Below are 15,977 nucleotides of genomic sequence, written 5' to 3'. Positions count from 1 at the left end.
CTCACTGCCATCACCTTGCACTGTTGCCTTCAGAGAGGCGCCAAGCATCGTTCGCCAAAATGATTGTGAAATACAACGATAAACTTCCCTCGGGCTTCACTCCTGCATCTAAACCATCCATACCACCTTGGTGTCTTATTCGACCCACAGTGCATCTTAGTGTACCAGGGATCCGGAGGAAATCTCAGCTTTCGTCGCCCGTGCTGAAACAACTGTCTCTTCTTCTTTTGCGCGAGAAATATTCACACAGCATTCATGTGTACACCGATGGTTCCACGAACCACCAGTGTTCTAAAGTGCTTATTTGGGCCGGTTGGTACATGGTCAACGAAGTGAAAAAACAGCGCGTAACACAGGACACAGGACAGAGAAGAGACGGACGAGGCGCTGACTTACAACCAAAATTTATTTCGTACAGGGGTGTATATATAGCACACTAAACTTGAAAAAAGAGAGGGAGAGAAGTCGAGTGACATGAAAGAGTAATTTTTGTTATGATTGTATGCGTATAACAAATAAACTGTGATTGCGCAATCATTCGCTTGTCAAATACGCCAATTCCCTGGTGAGGAGCGTTATCGAAGGTGCACTGACACACATATCGCCTTTCTTGATTAAGCAGAATGCCTCATAAATCTCACGTGTCCTTTTATCTCTGTAGCGTCGAAGTATCTTGCATTTGTCAAACAATGCACGGCATCCACAAATGGAGCTGTGCGCAGCTAAGTGGCTGCCAACAGAACCCCGCATTAGATTGCGGTGTTCCCTGAGGCGGTCATTTATACAGCGGCCAGAATGCCCGATGTAACAGCGGCCGCAAGAGAGGGGAATTTCATAAATGGCACAAAAACAACATTCAACAAACTTGATTGCGTGTTTTTTATCACACACGCGAGGCCCTCTGTCCTCTCTGTTCACCTGATGGCACATACTAGAGAACTTATTTCTGGCTGAAAAAACAACTCTGATTCCAGCTTTTTGTGCTACCTTTTTTAAACAATGTGACACCTTATGCAAGTAAGGTGTCACATGACCTTCCAAGGTCAAGGCAACAGCTAGCAAACTTTGTGAAGAGGCTGGCCTTCAAAAACTGGCGTCATCAGTGAGAGCAGCGAGGGGTGTGAACCTTTCAGTGTTCTTTTCAGCAAAGACGCACAAGCCGGAAGTTCCCTTCCGCGTCATTGTCTCGGAACAGGGCACATGGCAGCGCCTGGTGGGAAGGTACCTGCAGCGTTCCCTATCTGTCCTTCCTGTGGAAGACCCTTGCCTCATCAGAAAGCCTCAAATAGTATCCGAATTTCTTCAACAAGAGTGCCCTTCAGAAGTGAGCTTCTTTTCTGTCGACGTAAAAGACTTATACTATTCCCTGCCGATGGACCAGGTGTGCGCAGAGGTGAGCGACTGCATAGACCGCTATGGGAACGTCAAATTTCAGGACTCGTGCGGAATTAGCGTCAGAAACTTTTTAGAAATGTTGACCTTTTATTTACGTTCTACATTTATAAAGCATGATGACAAACTTTATATTCAAAAAGAAGGTGTTTGCATAGGTTCCTGTCTCGCCCCGATCCTAAGTGACATTCTTTTAGCCAAATATGACAGATCTCTCATTAATTGCCTACAACTGACGAGCGCCGTGAAAGTGTTTAGATTTGTTGATGACTTCTTGATTTTGTACCGGTCCAACCACTCTGAAGCTCAGCAACGTGCTGATCAAATTGTTGATGTGTTTCGCACTTGCTTGGGCTCACTGCAACTAACCACTGAATTCCCCATTGCTAACAAACTCCGGTTCCTTGACATTGAAGTTTTTTTGTCCGACCACGTGTGCTGGCAGTATGCCCCCCGCTCCAAAAAAAGTTTGCTACCCTACAGTTCTGCGCATTCAAAACTTGTAAAGCGAGCGATTGCAAAATCCTGTCTAAAGGCGGCCCTGATGCGGTCTTGCCATCACACATTGTGTACTAGTTTTGAGTCACAGGTGCGCAGATTGCGCAAGGCAGGGTACCCGGATAACATACTGTGTTCCATAGCTGAAAGTATCTTAAAAGACATCAAACAGCTAACCGAACCGACTAGTGGTCAAGAAAAAAGTTCTTTTTCAAGAACAGCAGTCATTCCTTACTTGCATAAGGTGTCACATTGTTTAAAAAAGGTAGCACAAAAAGCTGGAATCAGAGTTGTTTTTTCAGCCAGAAATAAGTTCTCTAGTATGTGCCATCAGGTGAACAGAGAGGACAGAGGGCCTCGCGTGTGTGATAAAAAACACGCAATCAAGTTTGTTGAATGTTGTTTTTGTGCCATTTATGAAATTCCCCTCTCTTGCGGCCGCTGTTACATCGGGCATTCTGGCCGCTGTATAAATGACCGCCTCAGGGAACACCGCAATCTAATGCGGGGTTCTGTTGGCAGCCACTTAGCTGCGCACAGCTCCATTTGTGGATGCCGTGCATTGTTTGACAAATGCAAGATACTTCGACGCTACAGAGATAAAAGGACACGTGAGATTTATGAGGCATTCTGCATAATCAAGAAAGGCGATATGTGTGTCAGTGCACCTTCGATAACGCTCCTCACCAGGGAATTGGCGTATTTGACAAGCGAATGATTGCGCAATCACAGTTTATTTGTTATACGCATACAATCATAACAAAAATTACTCTTTCATGTCACTCGACTTCTCTCCCTCTCTTTTTTCAAGTTTAGTGTGCTATATATACACCCCTGTACGAAATAAATTTTGGTTGTAAGTCAGCGCCTCGTCCGTCTCTTCTCTGTCCTGTGTCCTGTGTTACGCGCTGTTTTTTCACTTCGTTCACCAGTGTTCGTCAGGGGCAGTAGTTATCCCACCAAGAGGTGTTACCATCAGCTTTAGGATTGACCACTCCACGAAATTTACAGCAGCGGAACTAGCTGCTTTGCGCGCTGATCTTTGTGTGGTCAATCGGCAACCGCGGCTACAATGGTCGATTTTCAGTGAATCAAGGGCTGCCCTACAATCTGTGCTCTCAGCACTGCATCGCGGGCCATACGAACAGGTTGTTTTCAAAATTCGATGCCTTCTCCACACTTCACACGAGAAAGGGCATCATGTGACGCTTGAATGGCTGCCAAGTCACTGCGGTATCATAGACAACGAACATGCCGATACTGCCGCGCGGGCAGCCCTTCAAGGAACACGAGAAGAAGCCATACCACTTTCACGGACCGATGCTGCCAGTAATCTTCGACGACTTGCGCGTGAAATCACGTTTTCACTATGGTGCCCACCAAGCATCGATACGAATCGTCAACACCACTTACCTGTCTGTCCTCTTTGATGGCTCTCCACATGCCCACTGGACTCGACCGAAGAGAAGCCACCCTTCCTCATCGCTTATGGCCAGGAGTGGCATTTACAAAATCTTATTCCTTTGTCATAGAATGGCCGACAATGCTCTCTGCGATGTCTGTCATTGCGAAGAGATGCTACACCATATCCTGTGTGACTGTCCGTTGTATGAAATTCAGAGACAGTCACTGGCGTCCGCTTTTACGCGCATCGACAACAGCCAAATGTCTGTGAACACTATTCTGTCAAGTGCCCGAGAGACGACATTGCAACAGAAGTCGACGAAAGCTCTGTTGAAATTCCTACACGACACCGACTTGAACAAGCGACTGTAACAGCAATGTCACACACCGCGAAAGACAAGACTGTACTATGACTGAGTGTGCGCGCGTGTGCTGCCGAATGTGCTGTTTCTCTCTTCCCTCTCTGCTCTCCTTCATCTCCCCCATCCCTCTCCTATGCGCAGGGTAGCAAACCAGCTGCCTGAAGGCTGATTAACCTCCCTGCCCTTCTTTTCCGTCTATTTTCCTTCCTTCCTTCCCGCTTTAGGCGTCCGTCTATCCGTCCGTCCGTCTTCTAGTCTGTCTGCCCGTCCATCCGAGCACCCATCTAGTGAACACTCTAAGTACCGCCATCTCGCATATCCTGTGCCACATGAACGCTTTGCGCGTCCGTATATCCATCCAGTCGTCTGCTAGATTATCTGTCCATCAGTCCGTGCGTCCATCCATTGAACACTCTAAGCACTGCCATCTCGCATACCCTGTGGCACATACCCTCTTTAGGCATCCGTCTATCCGCACTTCCGTCTGCTAGTCTGTATGTCCGTCCGTCCATGCGTCTGTCCATGTGGCCATGTAGTGAACACTCAAAAAACCGCCATCTCGCATACCCTGTGGCACATACACGCTTTACGCGTCCGGCTATCCGTAAGTCCGTCTGCTAGTCTGTCTGTCCATCCGTCCATGCGTCTGCCCGTTCGTCCTTCTAGTGAACACTCCAAGTACCACCATCTCGCATGCCCCGTGGCACATACCCTCTTTACGCACCCGTCTATCCGGCCGTCCTTCTGCTAGGCTGTCTTTCCGCCCGTCCTTCCGCCCGTCCGTGCGTCCTTCTAGTGAACACTCCAAGTACCGCAATCTCGCATCTCGCATACCCTGTTCCGAGTACCCACTTTACGCGCCCGTCTATCCATCTGTCTGTCTGCTAGTCTGTCTGTCCATCCGTCCATGCATCCGTCCGTGCATTCATCTAGTGAACACTCCAAGCACCTCCATCTCGCACACCCTGTGGCACATACCCGCTTTACTCGTCGATATATCCATCCGTCCATCTGCTAGTCTGTCTGTCTGTCTGTCTGTCTGTCTGTCTGTCTGTCTGTCTGTCTGTCTGTCCATGCGTCCTTCCACGTGTCCTTCTAGTGAACACCTCAATACTACCATCTCGCATCTCGCACATATCGTGGCATATACCCGCTTTACGCGTCCGTCTATCCGTCCGTTCTTCTAGGCTGACTTAATGTCGGTCCAAGCGTCACTTCTTGCGTCTATTATGTGAACACTCCGAGTACCATCATCTCGCCTACCCTGTGACACATACACGCTTTACGCATCCGTCCATCCATCCATTCTTCTGCTAGTCTGTTTGTCTGTCCGTCCTTCCGTGTGTTCATCCTGTGAACACCCTAAGTACAGCCCTCTCGCATACCCTGTGGCACATACCCGCTTTTTGCGTCCGTCTATCCGTCCGTCCTTCTGCTAGCCTGGCCGTCCATCCAAGCGTCCGTCTGTGCGTCCATCTAATGAACACTCCAAGTACCGCCATCTCGCACACCCTGTGGCACATAGCCGCTTTACACGTCCGTCTATCCGTCAATCCATCTGCTAGTCAACCTGTCTCTCCGTCCACCCATGCGTCCGTCCGTGCGCCCACCTATGAACACTCCATGTATCGCTATCTCGCATACCCTGTGACACATACATGCTTTAAACGTCCGTCTATCCATTCGTCCGTCTGCTAGCCTGTCTGTCCGTCCGTTCGTGCGCCCATCTAGTGAGCAATATTAGTAATAATAAAAATAATAATAATAATAATAATAATAATACTTCATTCTGGCATGTGTACACAACAGTCACATGCCACTGAGATGAGGCAAAAGGGAACAGACGAAACTGTTTCCTGACTAGGCCTACATCCCGTCTCGTGCACAAACAAAAACAAAAAACAAGGAGTGAGACATATACTCGTTAAACAGTTTCGTGAACAAAACATCAAAAAATAAAAAAACAAGGACAGTGGTTAGAAAAGCGAAAAACATCCAGTACAGCACAATTCATCAGCATCACTGTACAGAAGTCATTATATTTCAAGCAATTTCGCTATAGAAGCACGAAAACCTATAAAAACCATTTCTTGTTCATATGTCCATTAGAATAAAGTTGTGAATAGATTTAATGAATGAAGAGGTGCAATGTTATCCATCATAATTCAGAATTCAAGTGGAGCTAACATTGTGTGTAGCTTAACAAATTAAATGCTGTGAAGTACAACCTGGTGAACAAAAGTATACATCGCAAGTGGCAAAACTCAATGCATCAAGCTCTTCATTCTGGATCGAAGAGTAATCTTACTTTCTTTTTAAAATGTTGTACAGATCTGCTTATCTGTGATAATTCTACTACAGAAGGGAAACTGTTTAATAAATCTACAGTTTGATGGTCAGGTGTTTGGGTACCATAATTTGTTCTAGATCGTGCTGAAACAAGTGACATCCTTCGTAAGTTATATTCAATGTGACGAGTGAGGCACATATTGCTGAATGAAGCAAATTCTTGTTTTATACGATTTTAAATAAGAACCATGACTTTAAGTTTGTAGCATTCAGTGAATCACAATACACGAAAAACAGAAAATAAATTGTTATTACTATGTCTATCTGGCCTTTTAGTTATTAGCTGCAATTCTTTTTGTTGCATGGTAATTATTTTTGTGCATTGGTCATATTACATGTGCCCCAAACTAAGTTGCAGTATGTGAGGTGCGAATGAACGAGAGAAAAGTATAGCTCCTTTGCCACCGCATGAGGAAGAAGATGGTTAATACGGCTTATAACACCAATGGATCGAGCCATTTTCAGTTTTACATGACTCACGTGATCAGACCAGCTCAAGTCATTGCGGAAGTGTACGCCCAGAACCTTGCAGCTACTGTTACATGTTATTTCTGAATTACCAAAATATACTTTTGGGTTGTGGTGTATTGCTTTGGTTTTAGCAAAGAATCAAATGAAATTAGTTTTTTTCACGTTTAATTCTAGCTGATTTATCCTCAACCACCCGTGTAATTCTTCAAGCCAACTATTCGCTCTCTGCTCGAGCACTTTTAGGTTGGGACCAGAAAAGTAGATGTTAGTGTCGTCGGCATGTAGGATAATGTTTAAAGATGAAGGAATGTTTACAATATCATTTATGTACAGAGTGAATACAAGGGGTCCTAATATGGATGCCTGAGGAACTCCATATTTTATTTTTCCGTAATTAGAGCGAGTGTCGTTATGTAGCTTTGTGTATTGTGGACGTGCAGTCAGGTAGCTTTTCATAGGGCTTTTGCAATGCCACGAATTCCATAAATTTCCAATTTTGCTAAGAGAATGTCATGTTGAACTGAATCAAACGCTTTACTGAAGTCGAGAAATCGTCCGATAGTAAAGTGATTCATCTCAATGTTTCGATTTACGACATTATTTATATAGAGCAATGCGGTTTCAGTCGATTCCCAGGTAGAAAATCGTAATAATGATCACTTATCACAATATTTGCGGAAAGGATGCACTCCAAGTACAGCCATCTCGCATACCCTGTGGCACATAGCCGCTTTTTGCGTCCGTCTATCCGTCCGTCCTTCTGCTAGCCTGACCGTCCATCCAAGCGTCCATCCAGGCGGCCATCTAGTGAACACTCGAAGATTCGCCATTTGATATACCCTGTGGCACATGTCCGCTTTACGCGTCCATCTATCCATCCGTCCGCCTGCTAGTCAGTCCGTCCACCCATGCATCCGTCCGCGCGTCCATCTAATGAACACTCCAACTACCGCCATCTCGCACACCCTGTGGCACATAGCCGGTTTACACGTCCGTCTATCCGTCAATCCGTCTGCTAGTCAACCTGTCTCTCCGTCCGCCCATGCGTCCGTCTGTGCGCCCATTTAGTGAGTAATATTAGTAATATATTAATATAAATTATGATATTAATGATAATAATATTAATACTTCATTCTGGCATGTGTACACAACAGTCACATGCCACTGAGATGAGGCAAAATGGAACAGACGAAACTGTTTCCTGACTAGGCCTACATCCCGTCTCGTGCACAAACAAAAACAAAAAACAAGGAGTGAAACATATACTCATTAAACAGTTTCGTAAACAAAACATCAAAAAAATAAAAAAAAGGACAGCGGTGAGGGAAGCGAAAAACATCCAGTACAGCACAATTCATGAGCATCACTGTACAGAAGTCATTAAATTTCAAGCAATTTCGCTATAGAAGCACGAAAACCTATAAAAACCATTTCTTGTTCATATGTCCATCAAAATAAAGTTGTGGATAGATTTAATGAATGAAGAGGTGCAATGTTATCCATCATAATTCAGAATTCAAGTGGAACTAACATTGTGTGTAGCTCAACAAATTAAACGCTGTGAAGTACAACCTGGTGAACAAAAGTACACATCGCAAGTGGCAAAACACATTGCATCAAGCTCTTCATTCTGGACCGAAGAGTAATCTTACTTTCTTTTTAAAATGATGTACAGATCTGTTTATCTGGGGTAATTCTACTACAGAAGGGAAACTTTTTAATATATCTACAGTTTGATGGTCAAGTGTTTGGGTACCATAATTTGTTCTAGATCGTGCTGAAACAAGTGACATCCTTCGTAAGTTATATTCAATGTGACGAGTGAGGCACATATTCCTGAATGAAGCAAAATCTTGTTTTATACGATTTTAAATAAGAACAATGACTTTAAGTTTGTAGCATTCAGTGAATCACAATACACGAAAAACAGAAAATAAATTGCTATTACTATGTCTATCTGGCCTTTTAGTTATTAGCTGCAATTCTTTTTGTTGCATGGTAATTATTTTTGTGCATTGGTCATATTACATGTGCCCCAAACTAAGTTGAAGTATGTGAGGTGCGAATGAACGAGAGAAAAGTATAGCTCCTTTGCCACCTTATGAGGAAGAAGATGGTTAATACAGCTTATAACACCAATGGATCGAGCCATTTTCAGTTTTACATGACTCACGTGATCAGACCAGATCAAGTCATTGCGGATGTGTACGCCCAGAACCTTGCAGCTACTGTTACATGTTATTTCTGAATTACCAAAATAGAGTTTTGGGTTGTGGTGTTGTGCTTTGGTTTTAGCACAGAATCAAATGAAATTAGTTTTTTTTCACGTTTAATTCTAGCTGATTTATCCTCAACCACCCGTGTAATTCTTCAAGCCAACTATTCGCTCTCTGCTCGAGCTCTTTTAGGTTGGGACCAAAAAAGTAGATGTTAGTGTCGTCGGCATGTAGGATAATGTTTAAAGATGAAGGAATGTTTACAATATCATTCATGTACAGAGTGAATACAAGGGGTCCTAATATGGATGCCTGAGGAACCCCATATTTTATTTTTCCGTAATTAGAGCGAGTGTCGTTATGTAGCTTGGTGTATTGTGGACGTGCAGTCAGGTAGCTTTTCATAAGGCTTATGCAATGCCACGAATTCCATAAATTTCCAAGTTTGCTAAGAGAATGTCATGTTGAACTGAATCAAACGCTTTACTGAAGTCGAGAAATCGTCCGATAGTAAAGTGATTCATCTCAATGTTTCGATTTACGACATTATTTATATAAAGCAATGCTGTTTCAGTCGATTCCCAGGTAGAAAACCGTATTGATGATCACTTATCACAATATTTGCGGAAAGGATACACTCCAAGTATCGCCATCTCGCATACCATGTGGCACATACAGGCTTTACGCGTCCGTCTATCACCCGTCCGTCTGCTAGTGTGTCTGTCCATCCGTCCGTGCGTCCATCTAGTGAACACTCCATGTACCGCCTTCTCGCATACCTTGTGGCGCATACCCGCTTTACGCGTTCGTCTATCCATCCATCCGTCTGCCATGTCTGTCCGTCCGTCCATGCGTCCGTCCATGCGTCCATCTATTGAACACTCCAAGTACCGCCTTCTCGCATCTCGCATGCTCTGTGGCACAAAACCGCTTTATGCGTCCGTCTATACGTCCGTTTGTCTGCAAGTTTGTCTGTCCTTCCGTCCATGCATCCATCTAGTGAACACTCCGAATACCCTGCATCTCGCATACCCTGCGGCACATACCCGCTTTACGCGTCCGTCAATCTGTTCGTCTGTCTGCTAGTCTGTCTGTCCATCAGTCCAACGTCCGTCCGTGTGTTCATCTAGTGAACACTCCAAGTACCGCTATCTCGCTTACCCTGTGGCACATACCAGCTCAACGCGTCCGTCTATGCGTCCATCCGTCTGCTATGTCTGTCCATCGGTCCATGCGTCCGTAAGTGCGTCCAGCTAGTAAACACTCCCAGTACCGCCATCTCGAGTCTCGCATGCCTTGTAGCACATAACCGCTTTACGCGTCCGTTAATCCTTTCGTCCCTCTGCTGATGTGTCTGTCTGTCCATCCATGCGTCCGTCCGTGCGTCCCACTAGTGAACACTTTAATACCACCATCTCGCATACCCTGTGGCACATACACGCTTTACACATCTGCATATCCATCCGTCCATCTGCTAGTCTGTCTGCCCGTCCACCCATGCGTCTGTTCATGCGTCCATCTAGTGAACCCTCCAAACACCGCCATCTCGCATACCCTGTGGCACATAGCCGCTTTACGCGTCCGTCTATCCATACGTCCGTCTGCTAGTCTGCCTGTTCGTCCGTCAGTGCATCCGACCGTGCGGCTATCTAGTGAACACTCCAAGTACTGCCATCTCTAATGTCGCATACCCTGTGGCACATACCTGCTCTACGCGTCCGTCTATCCATCCGTCCTTCTGCTAGTCTGTCTACCCGTCCGCCCATGCGTCCTTCCATGTGTCTATCTGGTGAACACACAAGTACCCGTTTTACATGTCCGTCTATCCGTCCGTCCGTCTGCTAGTCTGTCTGGCCATCCATCTCAGCATCCATCTAGGGAACACTCTAAGTACCACCATCTCGCATACGCTGTTGCACATACCCGCTTTACGCGTCCGTCTATGCCTCCATCTGTCTGCTATGTCTGTCCATCGGTCCATGCGTCCGTAAATGCGTCCGGCTAGTAAACACTCGGAGTACCGCCATCTCGAATCTCGCATGCCTTGTTGCAGATAACCACTTTCCGCGTCAGTCAATCCTTCCGTCCCTCTGCTATATTAAGTGTGCCTGTCTGTCCGTCCGTGCGTCCGTCCGTGCGTTCATCTAGTGAACACTTCAAGTACAATCTCGCATACCCTGTAACAAATAACCGCTTTACGCGTCCGTCTTTCCATCCGTCCTTCAGCTAGGCTCTCTGTCTGTCCGTTCATGCGTCCATCCGTGCGTCCCACTAGTGAACACTTAAATACCACCATCTCCCATTCCCTGTCGCACATACCCGCTTTACGCGTCCAATTATCCATCCGTCCTTCTGCTAGTCTGCCTGCCCGTCCGCCTATGTGTCCGTCCATGCGTCTATCTAGTGAACACTCCCAGTACCGCCATCTCACACATTCTGTGGCGCATAGCCGCTTTACGCGTCCGCCTATCCGTCCGTCCGTCTGCTAGCCTGTCCGTCCATCCAGACGTCCGTCCGTGCGGCCATCTAGTGAACACTCCAAGTACCGCCATCTCGCATACCCTCTAACACATACCCGCTTTACGCGTCCGTCTATCTATCCGTCCGTCTGCCAGTCTCTCTGTCCGTCCATCCATGCTTCCGCCCACGCGTCCATCTAGTGAACACTCGAGTACAACCATGTCATATACCCTGTGGCACTTAACCGCTTTACGTGTCCGTCTATCTGTCTATTCATCCGCTATGTCTGTCCGTCCATGGATCCGTCCGTGTGTCCATTTAGTTAAGACTCATAGTACCACCATCTCGCACCTCGCACACCCTGTGGCACATACCCGCTTTACGCGTCCGTCTATGCGGCCGTCCTTCTGCTATGCTGTCTCTCCGTCCGTCCTTGCGTTTGTCCGTGCGTCCTTCTAGTGAACACTCCAAGTACCGCCATCTCGCATCTCGCATATTCTGTTGCACGTACCCGCTTTATGCGTCCGTCTATCGATCCGTCTGTCTGCTAGTCTGCCTGTCCATCTGTCCATGCGTCCGTCTATGCATCCATCTAGTGAACACTCCGAGTACCTACATCTCGCATACCCTGTGGTACATACCTGCTTTATGCGTCCATATATCCGTCCGTCCATCTGCTAGTTTGTCTGTCCGCCCTTCCATGCGTTCTTACACGTGTCCTTCTAGTGAACACTTCAGGTACCACCATCTCGCACCTCGCACACACCGTGGCATATACCCGCTTTACGCGTCCGTCTATCCATCCGTCCTGCTAGGCTGACATTATGTCGGTCCAAGCGTCCATCCGTGCGTCTATCATGTGAGCACTCCAAGTACCACCATCCCGCATACCCTGTGGCACAGACACGCTTTACGCGTCCGTCTTTCCATCCATTCCTCTGCTAGTCTGTCCGTTCGTCTGTGTGTTCATTTTGTGAACACTTTAAGTACCGCCATCTCGCATACCCTGTGGCACATACCCGCTTTTTGCGTCCGTCTATCCGTCCAACCGTCTTGTAGCCTGTCCGTCCACCCAAGCGGCCGTCCAGGCGGCCATCTAGTGAACACTCCAAGATTCACCATCTCATATACCCTGTGGCACATACCCGCTTTACGCGTCCTTCTATCCGTCCGTCCGTCTGCTAGTCAGTCCGTCCACCCATGCGTCCGTCCGTGCATCCATCTAATGAACACTCCAAGTGCTGCCATCTCGCACACCCTGTGGCACATAGACGCTTTACGCGTCCGTCGATTCGTCCTTCCGTCTGCTAGTCGGTATGTCCATCCGTCCATGCGTCCATCTGTGCGTCCATCCAGTGAAAACTCTGAGTACAGCCATCTCGCATCTAGCAAACCTGCGGCGCATACCCGCTTTTCCAGTCCGTCTATCAGTCCGTCCATCTGCTGGTCTGTCTGTCTGTCTGTCCATGCGTGTATCCGTGCGTCCATCTAATGAACACTCTGAGTACAGCCATCTCGCATCTAGCATACCCTGTGGCACATGCCCGCTTTACGCGTCCGTCTATCCGTCAATCCGTCTGCTAGTCAGTCTGTTTCTCCGTCCGTCCGTGGGCCAATGTAGTGAATAATTATATAATAATAATAATTATTATTATTATTATTATTATTATTATTATTATTAATATATTATTAATACTACTTCATTCTGGCATGTGTACACGACAGTTAGATGCCATCTACATGAGGTAAAAGGGAACAGACGAAACTGTTTCCTGACTAGGCCTACACCCCGGCTCGTGAACAAAAAAAACAAAAAACAAGAAGTGAGACATATACTAGTGTAAACAGTTTCACGAACAAAAAAACCAAGAAACAAAAACAAAACAAAAACAAGGACAGCGGTGAGCAAAGTGAAAAACATCCAGTACAGCACAATTCATCAGCATCACTGTAGAGAAGTCATGGAATTTCAAGCAATTTCGCTATAGAATTACGAAAACCCATAAAAACCATTTGATGTTCATATGTCCTTCAGAATAAAGGTGTGAATAGATTTAATGAATGAAGAGGTGCAATAGCATCCATCATAATTCAGAATTCAAGTGGAGCTAACAATGTGCGTAGCTTAACAAATTAAACACTGTGAAGTACAAGCTGGTGAACAAAAGTATACTTCGCAAGTGGCAAAACACATTGCATCAAGCACTTCATTCTGCGTCGAAGAGTAATCTTACTTTCTTTTTAAAATGATGTACAGATCTGTTTATCCGTGATAATTCTGCTAAAGAAGGAAAACTGTTACATATATATACAGTTTGATGGTCAAGTGTTTGGGTACCATAATTTGTTCTAGATTGTGTCGAAACAAGTGACGTCTTTCGTAACTTATATTCATTGTGACTAGTGAGGCACATATTGCTGAATGAAGCAAAATCTTCTTTTATACGATTATAAATAAGAACCATCACTCTAAGTTTGTAGTATTCAGTGAATCACAATACACGAAAAACAGAAAATAATTTGCTATGTCTGTGTTTATGTGGCCTTTAGGTATTAGCTGCAATGCTTTTTGTTACATGGTAATTATTCTTGTGCATTTGTCCTATTACATGTGCCCAATACTAAGTTGTAGTATGTGAGGTGCGAATGAACGAGAGAAAAGTATAGCTGCTTTGCCACCGATCGAGGAAGAAGATGAATAATACGGCTTATAACACCAATGGATCGAGTCATTTTCAGTTTTACATGACTCTTGTGATCAGATCAACTCGTCTTTGCGGAAGTATACGCCCAGAAACTTGCAGCCACTGTTCCATGTTAGTTCTGAATTACCAAAATAAACTTTTGGGTTGAGTTTTATTGCTTTGTTTTTAGCATGGAATAAAATGAAATTAGTTTTTTTCACGTTTATTTCCAGCTTATTTATCGTCAACCATCCCTGTAATTCTTCAAGCCAACTATTCGCTCTCTGCTCAAGTAGCTTTAGGTTGGAACCAGAAAAGATATTAGTGTCGTCGGCATATAGGATAATGTTCGAAGATGAAGGAATGTTTTCAATATCATTTATGCACACAGTGAATAAAAGGGGTCCTAATATTGATGCCTGAGGTGCTCCATATTTTATTGTTCCGTAATTTGAGCGAGTGTCGTTATGTAGCTTTGTGTATTGTGGACGTGCAGTTAGGTAGCTTTTCATAAGTCTTTTGCAATGCCACGAATTCCATAAATTTCTAATTTTGCTAAGAGAATGTCAAGTGTAACCGAATCAAACGCTTTATTGAAGTCGAGAAATAGTCCGATTGTAAAGTGCTTCATTTCAATGTTTCGAATTAAGACATTTTTTATATAAAGCAATGCGGTTTCAGTCGATTTCCTAGGTTGAAAACCGTATTGATGATCACTTATCTAACTTTTTGCGGAAAGAATACACTCCAAGTATCGCCATCTCGTATACCCTGTGGCACATACACGCTTTACGCGTCCGTCTATCTACCCGTCCGTGTGCTAGACTGTCTTTCCGTCCGTCCGTGCGTCCACCTAGTGAACACTCCATTTACCGCCTTCTCGCATACCCTGTGGCGCATATCCGCTTTACGCGTTCGTCTATCCACCCATCTCTCTGCCATGTCTGTCCGTACGTCCATGCGTCCGTCCATGCGTCCATCTATTGAACACTCCAAGAACCGCCATCTTCAATCTCGAAAACTGTAGCAAATACCCACTTGACGCGTGCGTCTATCCATCCGTTCTTCTGCTTGTCTGTCTGTCTGTCCACCCATGTGTCTGTCCAAGCGTCCATCTAGTAAGCACTCCAAGTAAAGCCTTCTCGCATACCTTGTGGTACATACCCGCTTTACGCGTCCATTCATTTGTACGTCCGTCTGTTATGTGTCCGTCTGTCTATGCGTCCATCCGTGCGTCCAGCTAGTGAACATTCCAAGTACCGCCATCTCGCATACCCTGAGGCCCATACACGCTTTACACGTCCGTCTATCTATTCGTCCATCTGCTAGTCTGTCTGTCCATCCGTCCGTGCGCCGATCTAGTGAACACTCCAAGTATCGCCACCTCGCATACCCTGTGGCACATACCAGCTCTACGCGCCCATCTATGCTTCCAACTGTCTGTTATGTCTGTCCGTCGGTCCATACGTCCGTAAGTGCGTCCGTCTAGTAAACACTCCGTGTTCCGCCATCTCGCATTTCGCATGCATTGTAGCACATAACCGCTTTACGCGTCCGTTAATCCTTCCGTCCCTCTGCTAGTGTGTCTGTGTGTCCGTCCACGCGTCCGTCCGTGCGTTCATCTAGTAAACACTTCAAGTACAATCTCGCATACCTTGTGGCAAATACCCGCTTTACGCATCCGTCTATCTATGCGTTCTTCAGCTAGGCTCTCTGTCTGTCAGTCCATGCGTTCAACCGTGCGTCCCACTAGTGAACTCTGTAAGTACCACCATCTCGCATACCCTGTGGCACATACCCGCTTTACGCGTTCGTTTATCCGTCCTTCTGCTAGTCTTGTCTGCCCGTCCGCCTATGCGTCCGTCTATGCGTCTATCTAGTGACCACTTCAAGTACCACCGTTTCGTATCTCGCATGCCTTGTGGCACATATCCCCTTCACGCGTCCGTCGATCTCGTAATCTGTCTCCTAGTCTGTCTGTCCGTCCACCCGTGCGTGCGTCCGTGCGTCCGTAAAGTGAACACTCCAAGTACATCCATCTCGCATCTCGCATACCCTGTGGCACATACCCACTTTACGCGTCCGTCCGTTCTTCCGTCCGTCTGCTAGTCAGTCTGTCCGTCCGTCCATGCGCCTGTACA

Source organism: Rhipicephalus microplus, chromosome 5 (assembly GCF_043290135.1).
Source record: "Rhipicephalus microplus isolate Deutch F79 chromosome 5, USDA_Rmic, whole genome shotgun sequence".
NCBI lineage: Eukaryota > Metazoa > Arthropoda > Arachnida > Ixodida > Ixodidae > Rhipicephalus > Rhipicephalus microplus.
This window is presented reverse-complemented; position numbering follows the sequence as displayed.